Here is a 13,962-nt window from a genome sequence, read left to right as displayed (position 1 = left end):
GCCGCCAGCGGAATTCATTGTAGCGACAGCCATGACGTCAGAGCCCGTCGGAGACGCTCCAGGCGCCATCTTGAGTGAGGGCACAGCCCTTCTAGGGGCTGGGCCTGGCCCTGCCCAGGGACACCGGGCGCCAACGGGGCGGGTGCTGCTGTCGCAGTCGGGATCCCCTTGTCCCATCGTTACCTCCCGCTTTCTCTGGAGGCAGCGGCATATGGTTGCCTCAGCCTCCCACACTGACCACAGGACAGCCCTAGGGTCAACGCGTTCCTCGGGGCACGAAGGTTTCATCATATTTTCAGTCATAAACGGTGGACTTAAAACAAGAAAATCTGCCTTGTTGACTTCAGAGTAGTCAAGCACTTTATGTGAAGCACGCCCTTAAACTATCCTCTACAAGACCCAGGTATTACAATGATAAATCCTATTTAATATGAAAGATGCCAGTGGGAGTCAGGTGTTTCATTGCTGACTTTCACTAGAGAAAAAAAGGAATATCCTGTTGACGTAAATGAAACATAAATACAACAGTGTTGGTACATGCTGCATTTGGCTTATGAGCATAAGTTTAAAACTGATTAATCTTCATGAACACACAATACATGAAGCTTGAATTCAAGCTGCCTGCTTCCCCGAATTGCCAGAAGCTGTTCAGTAAACTCCGCCGTGTGCTCAGGGCCCTGTGGGGCCCTGGCAGCTGGAACACCCGAGAGGCCGATTCCCCATGGCACCACGCTCCCCTCGGCCACTGCTGGGTGTCTCGTCTCCTGTCCCAGGGGTGGCTGGTGACATTTCTTACAGCAGGGCTTGGGACACTGCACGGACAGCAGCAGGGCCTGTCTGTGCTCTGCAGTTACCAGGAGACGAAGGAGCGTGTGCTGCAAACTATGCAGCCGCTGTACTCCCTTTCCCTCCTCCCTTCTGCTCTGCAGACAGCCTGTCCTCCTGCTTCTGGCCCATCTTGGATCCTTGCTGATGGTTGAATGCTGAGGTACGAGTAGCCAAGTAACCAAATCTGTCTAGAAATTCGTGTGTCAGGTGTCAAAATGACACTGATGCCTCTGGATGGCCACAACTGCATATCTGCTCCTCAGTAGTTACTACACATGTCAATGATTGCTGATTTCCTAGCCCACTTATGTCACTTTCAACTCCCATCTGGCAGATGCTAGCTCTGCCATTTTAACAAAACTGATAACTATACCGACTATTGCCTGCATGCACAAATGCACAGTCACAAAAATCCATTCTGGCAGCAAAAACTTTAACTGGTCATAATTACACTTAGCAAAAATTCAGCAGGTGGAAACAATTCTTCATCTGGCAACAGCACTATTAAACTTGGGTTAACCCTTTGCTTATTATCTTCTGTCTCATCAGCCTCTTGCTCTTCTGGAAAAGATAAACAGGTCATGGCTCAAGGAAGCTGTGAGTTTCCCAGATTCACACTATCAGCTTAAATGTCTTAAATTTAACGAAGTTGATCATCCCACACAGATGTTTAAGAATGAGTCTTTATAATCGTGAGAAAAAAATTAAGAAATCTTTTATTTCCCCCCGTTTCTGTTATTAGTTGTGGGTGGATAATTAGGTGAATCATTGTATACATAGAGCAACATTGCTGGGATAGGAAGTACAGTTGCAACTTGAAGACAATTTGATTCTATGTTGATGGCCTGGACAGGAGTGCTGGGATTGAGGTGAGGTGCAATGCCTCAGGGTGTGAATGTTTTCCACACTTATGTGTGTTCTAAATGGGACCATGTCTGTGTATTTTGGTGACACTGTCAAGATAAATACCAGAAGATCGAAACAGGAGAGCAATATTTCACTGGCTAAAAGCCAGTTCTGATATTTTTGCACAATAAAGTTGCCTGAAATTGTGAAAAGTGAAGTAGCTGACTGGTGAGCCATTGTAAAGTTTGCCAGTGCCATATCTAAGTTTAAAACCAGGCTAATTTTAGGTCTAGGGTATCTGATAATAACAAAGGTACTTCTGGAATATGAACATGCATATCTCAGTAGTTACTTCCTGCTTTCCCGGTGTACTGGGGAGAGCTTCTAGAGGGGTCAGTACACAGTCAGAGCTTAGTACTAACTAGAGATTTCAGGAGATCATTACACAGGAATTCGGCCAGTTTCATCTTAGCAGTAAGGTTTGCCATTAAGCAGTCAACCAGGAGTGATCTCCAAAAGTGAAAAATATTAGCATATTGTCATAAGGTGTTCCTTTGCACTGTTTTTACTGTATATAATGCTTCAGATAAAGCATTGCTCCTATTCAGATCATTATTATACAACTTTGCCTCTCAAACAGAAAAGGATGGGAGCATCCAATGGATTTTGTCATAATGCAGACACCTCAAGAATTCAAGCTTTTTTGAAGGGTGGTTGATTACCTTGGCCAGGACTTGTACATGGGCCACTCTGTAGGTCAGGTTCCTTTCATTCTCACTACAGCAATTTCTGTTGCTGTGTGGTGTTGTCTCTGGCAGAACTGAGTAAAGCCTTGTGAAGGACCCAGGGCAGAGGACTATTTACACTGTAAATTGTTCTTCAGTCATGCAATGCTTATGGAGTGACAGAGCCATGTTTCATTGACTCCAACTTTGGGAATAATATAATTCTTTTAAGACATCACAGCTCTTAAATGGTATTTAGATAAATTTCAGCAACATTTAAATAATTTTAACATTTATATGTTTACTTGTCTTCTATAGTAAACAAGACAAAAGCATAATGAAAAAGAGCAAGCTATCAAAATGTGAGGAGAATGGAAACCATCAATGTTTAATAAAGATGGTATATACATTGTCACCAAACATAGCACAATGTTTCTGAAGAGCCTTAAACCATAAGTCTCTCACAAAATGTGTACATATTCTATGGTCAGGTCTGTAGTCTTTTCCGGGTATGTAGCTCTACTGCCTAGTCAAATTCTAGGCTGTTTTCCACGAATATCATGATAACAGGGCATTGGTAGGACTGCCTACAACAGCATCAAGAAAAACATACTCACATGCAGTCGATGTCTCTGTCCTGATCTTGAATATGTGCATCTTTTCTTCATGCACAGGGTGGTGGGGTTGTGCACAGCTGGCTGAATTTCAATAATAATACAGTGACCTCCAGCACATAAATACTTTGCTACCAAACAGAAGGAAACAGTGAGCAAACAGGTTAAGTGCAAGGTCATAGGCTTAATGAGGTTTTAAATATTGCAGCTCACAGCATAGGAGACTATAATGCCCCTAAACTGAACAAGAGGGTTAAAATAAACTTCTAGGATCAATGAGTATTACCAGGGCATGGTAATAAACATACATTTCTGTATTTTCCTGCAATAGCTCTCATACAGGTATTAATACAATTTACTAGTGAAACCCTGTCACCCTCTTCTGATGAAGGTAACTAATACATATGAATTACATCTCTGCTTCTGTGAAATCACTTCTCTCTTCCTTAATAGCATACAATGATATTGCAACAACTCTGGGTCAAAATGTCACATTTAATGTGAGAAGAAAATGGAAGAATACGGAAAAGAATGTATCAAAGGTAAATGTCTAACATTCATTTCCGAGCACCACAGGAGTCTTAATAGCTCTTTTACCATTACTTCTTACACAAGTATTTTCAAGGGAGAGGATACTTTTCCTGCCTCTTCCTTCACCTGTATAACCAAAGCAACAGAACTTTGATAGTTAAATATTACAACAGGACAGTTTTCTTATTTGCAGAATCATTACCATTTCAGATCCTCACAAAGAAACCTTTCCTGTCTATTTCATGAACTGCCAGCAGCTGGGCTTAAACTGAATTGTAAGTGGAAGTGGCTAAGCAAAAGAGTATTTTTCTCCCCCCTGCTTTCCCCAGGCTTTCTTTGAATGTCCTCAGGGCTTGCAGTCTGGAAAACTGTACTCTGCACTGCTGCATACTAAGCAGAGCAAAAGGTACACTTTATTAGCACCAAAACATTTCTCTTCTGTCATTTTCCTTAGTTTGCTCCTCAAATAAGAAAAAAATTTGTCTCTAGAAGTAACCCATATTTTAATTCTGGAGTTTTGATAACAACTCTAGCACTACAAAAAAGATAGTATGACTGAGATAAAAATGAGCTGTATACACATCCCAGCTCAAAATTAATGTTGACAGAACAGAGTGTATTATGGGACTACACTATTATTTTTAGAATATACAACAGAGAAACAAGGAAGGAATATTCCTAATTGTCTTCAATCTGTTGACAATGAGCTTTCTACAGCGTGAAATTCCACATGAACAGAAAAAGGTTATGTCAATAAGGGCAAGAAAATGAAATAAGTTCTACATTTTAGTTGTGTAACTGAATCATGTGTCTACTTAAATTGTAATGTTAGAGATGAGTCTTAATGGGTTTGTATCATCAATAAATCAGGACTCCAAAGCTTTCTGACTCAGATATCCTTAAATTAGAGGGTTTTTATGCAGAGCTGCCTTTTTTGTTTGCATAATACTTGATCATAATATGCAAATATTTACTGTAAATGAAATTGGTCCAAGGAGAATGCTGTATTCCACGTATGGATTTCCCCAGCAAATTGCATCTCTATTCAAATTATGCAGAATTTTTATCACACTTCATTTCTTCCACAGGAGAGAAATGTCAGCTCTTTTCTTTTGGCAAGGAGACAAGTTGCTCTCTCTGTGTTATCCTTTGTATAAACTCAGGCAAATGCTGACAAACTGCAGGAATAGCAGCTGTACAATGCTGATCCAATTGTCTGAAGTGAGTGGAACTGCTACAAGCCATAAAACTTGTGGAGTGCACTGATTTTCTTGGCACCTGAAACCGGGAGAAAACAATTGTTTCAGTGGCAATGCACAGTTTCAGAAAGGTTGAGGTTATGATGAGGGTGGTTAAATGGTGGCTTTTGAGTTACATGTGGATTGTGAACAACTCCGGTACAGCATGTATGCCGTATCTGCAGCATATAATTGATTGTCTGACTGTGCTTGAATGAAGGCTGCTGGGCAACTCATATCTCAGCTGAGGAAGAAAGTGAGCTGGCATTGCTGGGCCTCTTGGGACTCTTCTACAGGGAGCTACAGTCTCCTGCAGAGCCATTGTCACCTGTAAATGGCTACTTAAGGTCCCTCTGCTAGCTGAGACAAAAACAATTGTCCAGGATAGTATAATGCTGGGCATGGAAAAATGTTTATGCCCCTTTTGTCTGTTTTTACCTTAAAACTGCTGCCATAGCCAAATTACATGTTTGACATTAGTGCACCATCCCTGGCAGGGCAATTGGGCAGTGACTTTTCCTTCTCTTAGCTCCTTTTCTTCTCCCATTATTAGACCTATCCTTTTAACCAGTGCTGGAAGAGCAAGTATGGTTCTGGCTCTGAGTTATGCTCAACTACCTGAAAATGATAGCATTCAGATAGTAGCTAAATAGGGATTTATTCTCCTGCCTTCCCTTCAATGGGATTTTATAATTTCCATTTCTCAGACCTGTGAGTACAGGTATGCTCCTCTTTTATAATTACCATTGGTGTCAGTGGAAGGTGCTATCTTGAAGAGCAAGTGCAGGTGCCATGCAGCAAAATGGACGGGGACTTTGTCATTTAAACAAGATTAAATGTTCCATGGACATGTTTTGAGCATTACTCACTAATCTGGAAGAGACTGAGCAAGGTTTCTCACATCTACTCAAAATTTATTTCACAGACTTAACTATGTAAATTTACATGCAGTTACCTGCCCAAACTTTGCCACAGTATCAGGAACAAACAAGTGCAGTTAATTTGACCCAACAATCAACTGCCATGTAAACAAGAAACATTAGGTACTTTTTTCATTAAATTGTTGTAGTCAGTATCTATCACCCTGACATACACCAAGAAAAACTATTGAGGCTAGTGAGGTAGTTACTGATTTCTGTGGGTTTGCACTCAGGATAACACTGTTCTCAGTGTGCAGAATCACAGAGAAGGTGAACTTTCTGATCAAATCTTTAGCAGAGGAAGACTTGATTGTTCTTTAAGAAAACTGAAATGTCAGTGCTCATGTTGCAAGCTCAGGACCAACTTTAGAGTAAACATGTGATACATTCAAAGCCTGAAGCTGCCTTTTTTTGCTCATCCAAAAGCAGCTCAGTGAGGCACGCCATGCAGGCTTGGCTTGTATTTTAAATAGCAATAAAGAGCTTCAAAGTTCTTCAAAGAACTAGATTAAAAGAGTTATGAACTCTACTTGCTTTTTGTGAAATAAATGAGGTCACATCTGCGAAACTATGGATTATATTTTACTACTGACTCAATGCATCAGCTGACTAATTGCAACTAAACAATTTTACAAGTAATGCAGCAATTTACATAAACAAAACCAGAATGAATTCAGCACCATATGAAGGCAAGGAATCAAATTCCATGGTAACATGTCAGGAACTCCAAGCTACAGGAGATGAAATATAAGGGAAACTGATTTGGGGCAATTTGTACACAGAGATGACAAAAAGCTCTCTATAGAAATGGGTTACTTAATTTTATTTCTTCCACCACCCAGATTCCAATAATTTCTCTTTCTAACTCACATACAGGCATCAATTTTTAGAAGAACCTTTGTTCAGATACATCAACTCAGGTGAAAAATATATCTAAATATGGGAACTGTACTATAATTTTAATTATGTAGCAATTGCAAACTGATCACATTGTATATTATTAGGTTTATAAGTATTACCTGTGTGTGGAATATTAATATCAAGGTCTATTCTTGTTATTTCTAAACATGATATAAACTTAAATTAACTGTCAGTTCTATTCCCATGACTCTAAAATTTTCACATTTAGAATATTTTTCTGAATAAAGTAACTAATTTAAACTTTTTTAATGTGTGTATTATTGCATTCTGTTGAGGAGTACCCTTTATCACAATGTTTGGCAAAGTAATTTACAGCTTATTAAATAGATTGCTATTTAATAATTTGGCCAAGGAAAATCTTCAGTTCCTCTGAGAATCATTTTAGCACAGGTGGAATAGTTCCCTTTTTTTCTAGCAAGAAAGAGTATATAGTGCTGAGGGTTACATTGTCTCCTCACACAATATTAGCTTCTTAAGAATGTTCTCAGAATATATTAAGACGTAGGATGGTGCAGTCTGTGATTACTTGAGACCATAAAACAAACAAAAAATCTTGTTTGTGATTGCTACTGCCATATTCCTGTGCAATGCTTCCAGTTTCCTTTCAGAAGCTAGAACAACAGACACAAAGCTTGCTTCCTGATTGACTGATGGGGTAATGAAAATTATTAGTAGCCCTTACAAACACCATTGATTAAAAAAAAAATCTTAAATATTGACACCTTAGAATTGTATTTGAAACAAGCATTTGTCTGTTGTATTAAATGTAGGTAGGCATGTACACACTGGTACTTATGAGTATTGTCTGCAGACTCTGAGGAGCTCACGAGTGTATTTCAAATTCACTTCAACAAGGGCACCAGGCAGTGTTATAAGGATTTTGTAAAAATCCATCCTTTAGAATCTTGTAAGTAATCTCTTGGATATCTTACAGGCTTGCCTTTATAAATCTTTCAACACTGAGTTGAGTGGGCTGCATGTATGTGAAGCTGCCTTGATTGAAACACCAATATCTTCTCTTTCTCTGGGCTCTGAAATTTACTATTGCAATAAAACAGAAGCATTCCCTTGCATACTAAACTGAAGTGGCTATGAATAACAACTACCAAAGCCCCTCATTTATTTCATGGTATCAGTCTAATTGACATCAGCATTCAATCCTTTCTACTGGCCTATTCATTGTCTCCCTCTCCTGGAGATTCAGTCTGGATTCAGTGTACAACAAATTCATTACTGAACTGCAGCGACTTCCCTCTCAGAAAGGAAGGGGAAAGAAGAAATCACCCTGTAATTACAAGTAAAGCATATTTTCTTTTTTTTTAGCTCTTAGGTATTTCCCGTATTACTGACAGCAAGCAACCAACACCACCTCCCACATCTCCCAGTCCAAGATTCTATGTTAAGAAGATATTTATCTATCTCTCTGACTCCAAAGAACCAGTTCCAGAGACAGTCTAATACAAATATTTCTTAATAATTCATTGAATGATTGATGGGCAAAATATAGTGCAGACTATGTATTTTTGGCATATTATTTAATCAGCAGCAATAAAAATGCTTTTCTTATAAAAACATGAATAATTTATTTTAGTACTAAAGGATGAGAATTCCTGTAATGCATCATTTGCAGGAATGATGCAATGAGTTCTAACCAGAGACTGGTAAACAATGAAAGTGATGAAGAGCTACTGGTACCCATTGGTCCTTCCATGAGAATGGGGACGAAAGAGTGTTTGAAATTAGTACAGGAGAACTGGTGTGACATAAAATAAAGAGTGAAAGAGGGCAGACTGGGAAAAATCTTGCTTCACTTGGTGAAATAAAAGCAAATATTACCTGTAGAGAATACAATGAATTATATGGGAGGGCACAGAACTTGGAATGTAGCCACCAGATAAATGCAATTTTAATGGGAAAAGTGTTAGGAGAAGGATGTGGTAACATTTTCCTGTGGTACAGGTGGTATTTTTTAATACTGAATGCTCTTTTTAGCATAGTGCAGACTGTGTGGGAAAATGGACCCCCAAAACCTGACATTTTTGTATCTCTCTCCTGTTCCCAGGGCACATCCTCTTCTTTAGCTATCCTTGATATTTATAAGATAGTAATTGTGGGGACCACATAGCCTTAGAGCTCTATCTCTCTGAGGTAGAGATGGTATTGTTGAATAAGACAATTATGAACTCTATCATAAACACTAAGAAACCAGTAATTTATTCCACGTTTACAGTTTACCACATTTCTAAAATGTGTCAAAAATGTGGTACAAGCTAGGGGGTTCTATCAGTGGGTTTTCACAGCAGATGCCGTATTTATGATGTGGCTTTGACAGATGCTATAGAGCATTGGGACTTTTGTTGAGAGCAGAACCATTTGTAAGATGAAACATTCATTGTGACTTCTGTAGCTGAGAACTTAGAAAAGGCCTAATCCCCCACATTACCATGAGCTAAGAGGAAGTCTAATAACCACTCAACAACCTCTGTGGGCTTGGATCCCATGTTGCCATATGGCTAGAACTTAGTAGATTCAAAGTAGCTGCACCCAATCAAAAAGGTGAGAGAGATCATAGATATTCTGTTTCTACTTCATTCAGTGGACATTTCCTAAGTATTCAAGCGGGGGTGGGGGGAAGAAAAGTAGAGGCACTATGTGAAAATATCTACAGAATCTAAAGCCATGCAAAAGAACACTCTGCTACTAAATTATGTAATAGTGTGTGTCACTCATTCATTATATATCAATAAATAATAGAAAATTTTCTGTAATTTGGCATGCTCCTGAAATTAAATCCATTCCCCTGGGGTTTTTGTTTTTGGTTTTGTTTTTTTTTCTGTATAAACCTGTAAAGGGAGTTTTATGGGCTTTCTTTGGTTTAAACTCTTATTTAAAATTTTTTCTTTGTGCTTAAGAGAAAATAGAAGATCAGTGGATGGTCCATAATTTGACATGAATATCAGGAATGGAAACCAGAAAGATTCTTTAAAGCGAGAATAAACCCTTTATTTGACAGATGAACTGCTGGTTGCTAAACCTTATTTCTGAGAGAAGAGTAGATATGAGGTTCTCCCTTCACCTAGCTGTTAGCAGACTTGCAAAAAGTCCAGTCATCCCTTTGCTACCTCTCCTGCCCTGTTTTTTCAGGTGTAGTAATGAGACATGGGCCTTGGACGCAACTTTGCTGACATTGATTGAACAATTGACTCAGTATGCAGGATTTCAACCCATGTGCCCCAGCCAAATGCTGAACATGGGGTAGTCCTCGATGTTAAGGTGGGGGCTGTTCAGTAGCATTTTATGTCTGCAACAAAAATAACCTTCTGTCCAATAATTATGGGCAATTGGCCAATTTGCTGGATCAGAAGTAGTGGCCTTACCTTAAATATGTTACTGTCTTCTTGCTGTATGCATTTTCCCACTCTGTAACAGAAAGCAAGGAACTTTTCAGATTCTGAAACTAAAAGAATGAGAATTTCTTTAGGCTTATGAAACATATTTCCCAGTATAATGTCATTAATAAAAACCACAACAAATGTACTTTAGAGTAAATGAATGAATGAAATTTAAGACTGATACTGCAAAATAAATTTAAACTGGCTTTTTTTTTTTTTTTTTTTTTTTGGTGGGGAAATTCATTAGACTGTGAAAATTAATCGCATTCTGCATAGTACCCCACTGGTACACATGACTCACCGTGAAATAATTCTGTTGTTTTGAGACTTTGCATGTATACTGGATTGATTCAATGTTTAATGAGATTTTTGGTTTGCATCTCATTTATGTTTATGCCTACAAGATGGTCTTCATTTCTCATAGTATTTCTTAGGAATTTCCTTTTCTATCTCAGATTTGTGTATCTGTATGATGAAGATGTGAAAGAAGAAACTGAGCAATATTAAACATCACAGAAAATTGATTGCTAAGCGTAAAGAAAGCACATTATGATTGCAAATAATAATGTAAGAGAAAAACCTGAACTGATCTCTATTTTGGCTCTAGGGGTAAGATTCTCAAGCAAAATGTGTATCTTGGTGTGTTCCTAGTGTTGAATTTGAAGATTTAAAGTCAGAAAAGAAGCTAAAGTAGATCCTTTTCTAAGAATTTTTTTAGTAGCAAGACTTCTTTTCTTCTTCACAAGTCTTTAAAATCTCATTGCCTGAGACATTTACACAGAAAAGCCCTAAGTGCCTAACTTTGGATTATAAGCGTTATACAGGAGCTGTATAAGAAGCAATATCTGCCTAATTCTTTCAGTCTCAGCAGAGTAGACTGATTTGTATTAGATCCACTGAGCCAAGGTTCAGCCCTCACTGTTGAGGTGAGAACTGGTTGAAGCAAGGTGGCTTCTTGTATGAAAAACAAATTTCACCCCTTCATTTACAAGAGGGGACACTGACATTATAGTATTGTTTCCCTTGGCAGTATTGATCTTTCCACCCCACTCCCTCACTCTTCCATTCCAATCCCTTCATGGAATAGGAAAGACACACAAAAATTTTGGAATCCATGAGAAATCTTTCATAATTTCAGATAATGGAATAGTCTTTTTCAATCTTTAATGGCTGAAGCTTTATGAAGAGAAGCTGGGTCATATGTCCTCAAAAAGATTTTTCCCACAGAGGATACTGGAAGAGCTTTTGACCAATTTCCAGCAAAAGGACACCTTGCTAGAAATGATAATCCTTCCATGTACAGATGTAGAAGCTGACATGAAAAACTCCTGGGTCTGTTAATCTTGCAAAATTCAGCTAATAATCAGAGATATGCTCTTTGTGCAAAGTCAACCCAAAATATAATTAACACAGCTACAGAAATATATATAGTGACAACAAAAGCAAATAATAGCCTTAGTAAACCTGGAAGACAAAAATATTAGCTCCAAAAGTATTTTGTTTCTGTCTTAATGCTAACTGAATTATTTTTCTTCAACTGTGAATCAGTAAGTCTCAAGAAAAAATGCTGAAGGAAAGCTAAAGTAAATTGAGTTTGAGGCTATAGACCATTGTCTCAAAAGACACAATGCATTCAGGAATTAGTTATATCTATATATATAACAATTTCTTAAAGTTTAACAGTGAATAAAAGGAGGCTGTGGTACCAATTACTTGATGTAGAATAGAAGAGGAAAACTGTTTTCTGGTAAACCAAATTAAATCCAGAGTAACCAGAGAAGATGATAGATGAAGTTGGTGGTGAAAGATATCCAATCATTCAATCTGTCTTTTGGTAATGGCAATATTAACAGCTGTCATGGTTAGAAGTCTCTCACTATAATAAATAGAATTTTGACTGTAGTCTCCACTTCTTTCACAAACTAGATTGAAATAAACTTTCTATTTTCTCTCCCAGGTTATGGATTTTACCATTGGGAAGTAGTGAGGGGTACCAAAGAAGAATTAGAAATTTTCTATGAAAGGAAGAAGAGGACGACAAAGCAAAGACTGGAAGATTTGAAAACCCTGAAAACAGACACTAGATAATTGCCATGCACAACAAAAAGATCAGAAGTGTTGGGCAGCAGCTCAGATGCCTGATTAAGGCTGTTGTGTCTGTACTGTACATTATAAACAGCCATATATTAGTGACTGGTGTTAACTCAAGTTTATCTTTTGGAAGTAATGTATTATCCAAGTAGTTTCCCCAGTAATGTGACATGTTTAAGGAGATCACAGGAAAAAAAAGACTAATGAACTTTCTGTCCCTCTGCAGATAAAAATTTTACCATGCCTTTTCTATTTCTTTTTTCTATATTGACACCTTGCCTCCGTCCCCATGTGGTCAATTTCTCCTGAAGAAATTTTCATTTTGTGGAGTCACTAGCAAAGCTGTAATCACAGCTTGGTAGAACACCATGCCTCACCAGCCCAAGGCAACTTTAATTGTTTTCGTGGGACCCAGTGGCAAACATAAATTACAGCATCCCTGACCCTCTGGTAAACTCTCCTTTTTTCCTGACCTCTTTCAGTTTGAAGATAAAATCTGTCCCTGTTCTCTTCAGGCAGTAACTTTTCAATAGCCATTAGTGAAAAGCGCTATATTTAATGTTCTGTGCTTTCTTATATGGAACAATGTAGACTTTTCAGGAATTACACAAACCTTTTTTAAAGTTCTTTCTCACTAATCTACAGCAATGCTATTAAAGATATCCTTGGAGAGAGTTAGAAAAGCAGTTGTTTGCTCCACTTCAAATTAAAAGAAATTAAAGCATGTGAATTCTGCACTGTTATTAGCTCAATAACAGGAATGGTATATACTTCATTATAAGTATTTTTTCTTGTGTTGGAGTGGGCAACAATTTTCTTGTCCTAAAAATAACTTTCACTGTCTTGCACAGCTCTCCTCTGGCCTGTAGGTGTCATAGTCAGAATATGGATGAAATAGATAACTATTAGTCTACTTACTTGAAATAACTTTCGGAAAAGCAATGTTCTTTTTAGGTAAGTACTGTTGTTTATTGAATCTTTGAAAGTGGAGAAATTACTCTAGTACGTAAACAAGCATACAATATAATGGATTTCACTGCACATTCTCTACCTATGAAGATGAAGTTTCTCATGTTTCTCAGGTAAAAAAACATTTTTCTCAGAATTCTTAACCTGATGCCTCCAGCTCTGAACTTGCCTGTTTTGATCCCACTCTTTGTCCATTTTTCCTTTCATCCTTGCTTCTTAATATCTAAGTCAGATAAGACCGAAAGAAGTGACTGAAAATATTAAAGAGCAGCATGTCTCTATTCTAGGCATAGAGTATTGGACTGTAGGTGTAATAAAGCCAAAGGATGAAGAACCAGTGAATGCTAGGGAAAGTTGCCTGACCAGTATGGTGGTCAGGACCAATCCTATGTGAGTGGTGGCAACAGTCAACATCAGAAGACCAACAGATATCATCAAGATTTCTGTAAGGCCTTTGACATGGTGCCACAAGACATCATTATCTTCTAATTGGAGAGACGTGGATTTGATAGATGGACTTTTCAGTGGATAAGGAGTTGGCTGGATGGATGTAGCCAGATAGTTGTGGTCAATGGCTCTATGTCCAGAAAGAGGTCAGTGACGAGTGGTCTGTCAGGGCTCTATCTTGGGATGGTGCTCTTTAATATTTTTATCAATGAAATAGTGAGATTGAGTGCACCCTCAACAAGTTTAAGATTTGTTTGTTTTTCTTTCTTTCTTTCTTTGTCTTTCTTTCTTTCTTTCTTTCTTTCTTTCTTTCTTTCTTTCTTTCTCATTTTTCTTTCTTCTTTAGAAACCTTGAATATTTTTTATTTCTTTCTGAATCTAGGTATTTCTTGTGCCCTTGTAACTATTTTAGGTTACCTTTTTCATAGCTAGTCAGCACA

General features: G+C 38.1%; 2 long non-coding RNA genes across 2 annotated transcripts; one reads left to right on the top strand and one right to left on the bottom strand.

Annotated features, from left to right (window-relative positions):
- Positions 1-759: 759 nt before the first annotated feature.
- LOC137480547 (uncharacterized) lies at positions 760-12,839 on the top strand. Its single transcript, XR_011002956.1, has 2 exons — positions 760-988; positions 11,973-12,839. It is a non-coding gene; the product is annotated as an uncharacterized lncRNA (long non-coding RNA).
- Positions 12,840-12,935: 96 nt separating this feature from the next.
- LOC137480551 (uncharacterized) lies at positions 12,936-13,743 on the bottom strand. The gene is made up of 2 exons (XR_011002959.1): positions 13,439-13,743; positions 12,936-13,326 (listed from the first exon to the last, which is right to left on the bottom strand). It is a non-coding gene; the product is annotated as an uncharacterized lncRNA (long non-coding RNA).
- Positions 13,744-13,962: the final 219 nt, after the last annotated feature.

Source organism: Anomalospiza imberbis, chromosome 1 (genome assembly GCF_031753505.1).
Source record: "Anomalospiza imberbis isolate Cuckoo-Finch-1a 21T00152 chromosome 1, ASM3175350v1, whole genome shotgun sequence".
NCBI classification, from domain to species: domain Eukaryota; kingdom Metazoa; phylum Chordata; class Aves; order Passeriformes; family Viduidae; genus Anomalospiza; species Anomalospiza imberbis.
Note: the sequence above shows the minus strand (reverse complement) of the source record. Positions and strands in the feature narration are given on the sequence as shown.